General features: G+C 37.6%; 1 protein-coding gene across 10 annotated transcripts in view; it reads left to right on the forward strand.

The window, feature by feature from the left end:
* The window catches only part of LOC107644102 (pentatricopeptide repeat-containing protein At1g05600), a 16,140-nt gene continuing 14,707 nt past the window's right edge, over positions 2,187–3,619 (forward strand). For all 10 annotated transcript variants that reach the window (XR_002347135.1, XR_001621205.2, XR_001621206.2 and 7 more), the window contains exon 1: positions 2,187–2,196. The gene's annotated coding sequence lies outside the window, so the exon portion shown is untranslated. The remainder of the gene's footprint in view (positions 2,197–3,619) is intronic.

Raw genomic sequence — 3,619 nt, forward strand, 5'->3', positions numbered from 1 at the left:
ATTATTTAAAAATTCACTTTTCAATACAATTAAAAAATGACTCTTATTAATATTTATTATTAGGCAAGTTCTTTCAATTAATGTAGTTGCTATGAAAAAATTAAAATTAATTTTAAAAGAAGATAAATAATACTCTTTTTAATCAAATTCTAAGAAAGAATATTAATCTCGTTTAAATTTGAGAATTGATTATTCTAACGAATATCTAATATAAAGTTCTTAAATTGATTGTTAAGTACTGAAAATTGAGTAAAAAATTATTGTGATGTCAAATTCAATAATTTAATAGAGACAAATAAATATTACTATCATATACTATTAAAAAAATTCAAATTGTAGTGGAGGCACTTGCCTCCATAATTACATACGTAGAATCGTCTCTCGAAGCAGATACCCACGAGTATCCATGGATATTAAACTTTAAAAAATAAAAAAAACCTCAACCATGACAAAATTTCAAATAATTCAACTAAAATATATCAAATCAAATCCAATTCAAACACATTTAACATTATTAAATCCAATTCAACATTATTCAACTAAATCTCCAACATACAAACTAAAACAAAAAATAGAAAATTTTTTAACATAACAAAATAACAAATCTTTATTGACAATTATAATTCGATGATAATACTCCCTTTTTGTAATGATATAAATTTAAATAGGGTTAAGTATGATTTTGGTCCCTAAGGTAGGGGTTGAAAATTTGTTTCGTTCCCAGCCTTTTTTTTTGCTACAAAATGGTCCCCAAAGTTTAACTTAGTTTTAAAATCGTCCTTTGGACGAAAATACCCTTCACCCTTCTTCCCCAAAATAACCACAAAGAAGAGGCCGATGCAGAGGCAAAAGGAGAAACAGAAGCAGAAGCAAAATCAACAACATCAACAATGGTGAATCAACAACAACAACAACAACAAAAGCAAAAACAGAATCAATAACAGCAACAACAAAAGCAAAAACAGAAGTAGAATCAACAACAATAAAACAACAACAACAATGGTGAATGTTGAATCAACAATTGTGAATCAACAACAGCAACAACAAAAGTAAAAATAGAAGCAGAAGTAGAAGCAGAAGGCAAAAAGCAGAAGCAACAACAAGGCTCGATGGCGACGGGACGACGTGACCTCACTCCAGCGGCGGCGACGGGACAGGGCTCGATGACGACCGACGACACCGGTTCCCGGTTGAACGCGGTATTCCTCAGCGCCTTCGTGCCTCTCTTCTCTTCCTCTCCACTTCTCTTTCTCTCTCCATCTGCTCGCAGTGACGTGAATCCAAGCCAGCGGTGACGCCAGCGAACTGCACTTGTACTGGTGCGGCGACGGAGAGGAGCTGCAGTGGTGGCGAACGGTGATTTCGGTGGTTTCGCTGGCATGACCTCCCCCCTTCCCCTTCCCCTTTCTTCTTCCTTGCCCCCCACCCTTCCCCCCTTCCCTCTTCCCCCTTCTTTTTTCCTGCCCCCACCCTCTGCGTGATTCCCCCTTCCCCTTCCCCTTTGTTTTCTTTCTTTTTTTTTCTTTTTTTTTTAAATTTGTTTAGTTAGGGGTAATTTGGTAATAAAAATTAAATTTTTGGTAAAAAGGACGATTTTAAAACTAAGTTAAACCTTGGAGACCATTTTGTAGCAAAAAAAGGCCGGGGACAAAACAAATTTTCACCCCTACCTTAAGGACCAAAATTGTACTTAACCCATTTAAATACTATGCACATCATTAATTTGTTTCTAAATAAAACTAAAAAAAGAATTAAACATATACTTATATCATATATATAAAGGGTATTTAAATAATTTTACTCTATTTAGCGAATTTCTGCGAATTTCCGTAGAACGAGTACCTTAGTCTACATCCCTGTTTATTCATGGGACGGGTCCTATCTCTGTGGGGCTTAGTGAATCTCCATTCCCCTCTCCGTCATAGGTAATTCCTGCGGATTCAATTGTTTTTGTCATCTTTATTCCCTATCTGAAATAAAAATCCCGCTACGTTACCAACATGGGTCCTGCCAACTTCTGCCAACTTTCGTTGGGCTGAACTCCAAAACCCAATAAAATTTAAAAAGCCACATTCTAAATTAACCTAGGTCAATTTTAGTGTCACTCATTTACCATTGTAAACCTAAATTGACTACCCTTTTAATGGCAGCCACATCCAAAACTCTCCACCTTCAGTGCCGCGCAACTTCTCCTCCGTGCAGTCTTCGACGGTCGCCGCCGTCAACAATAGTCAACACCGCCGGACCGTCAGACAGCAACCGTCTCGATTTGCTCCGCTCAGTCGCCCAAGCGCCGCCGCCTTTGTTGCATGTTGCCATCGCACCCTCGTTGATGACGCATCCTCCCGTCAAGCCTATGCCGCCCCCTATGGCGCCTCCTATCGTTGCGCCTTAACACACGCCGCGGCTGAAGTCTACCTACGTCCCACTGCTGTTCGACCTGTGAGTCCCCAGCCAGCGCCACTCCCTGCTTCGCGTCCTAGCCCCGTAGCGGGCCGTTGCTCCCTACTTCACGGCGGAGCACTGTCGTGCAACCTGTCTTTCCTCCGATGCCGGCGCTGCAATAAGAGATAAGTGCTATGTTACTATTTTCAGAAATCTAGACTTTTACAGGTTTCATATGTGAGCATGTCATTGGGTGTTACATTCATATAACATGGTTCATTAAAATTTTGGTTACTGTTAGACAAGGAAAAATGGAAACTAATTCGCTTATGTTTATATGTCTTTAATAAAACTTATTTTAAATGTGATAAAGGTGTATTTGGTATTGAAAATATCAACTGTATATTAGGAGCAATGTTTTGCAATGCTGATTTAAAAGGAGAAAGAAAAGAGAGGGAAAGTTTTTGTTATAATGGCAGCCCTTGCCCCTTGCCTCGCGTCCTAGCCTTGTAGCGCATCGTCGCTCCCTGCTTTGCGGCGGAGCCCCGCCATGCAACCTGTCTTTCCTCTAGCGCCAGTGCTACAATAAGAGATAAGTGCTACTTTACTGTTTTCAAAAACCTAAAATTTTATAGGTTTCATATGTGAGCGTGTCATTGGGTGTTACATTCATATAACATGGTTCATTGAAATTTTGGTTACTATTAGACAAGGAAGAATGGAAAACTAATTTGCTTGTGTTTATATGTCTTGGATAAAACTTATTTTGAATGTGATAAAGGTGTATTCGATATTGAAAATATCAACTGTATATTAGGAGCGATGTTTTGCATTGTTGATTTAAAAGGAAAAGGAAAAGGAAGGGAAAGTTTTTGTTATAATGGCAGCAATTGAATGTTACTACATATGTGTCTTTAGAGTGATAGTGTGTGTTGAATCATTTATTAGTTTTGGTTTTGTACTGCTGAATTATTTATTAGTTGTAGCCCTTGGACCTTTGATTGTTGTCATTAAGCAAAAAGAAGTAGTTTGATTTCCTGAAAGTATATGCTAAATCAAAATTTACTCTTAGGCTTCACATATTTCTTTTTTCACAGTATTATATTGTATGTAAGATTTGTCGAGGAATAATCAGAGAAGAAGTAAAACATAGGAAAAGTAAAATAATAGGTTGTATTAATGTGTGTTTTTTACTGCAAAGTACTGACATATATATATGTTCTTTGCTCTTATG

This window comes from Arachis ipaensis, chromosome B05, assembly GCF_000816755.2.
Source record: "Arachis ipaensis cultivar K30076 chromosome B05, Araip1.1, whole genome shotgun sequence".
NCBI classification, from domain to species: domain Eukaryota; kingdom Viridiplantae; phylum Streptophyta; class Magnoliopsida; order Fabales; family Fabaceae; genus Arachis; species Arachis ipaensis.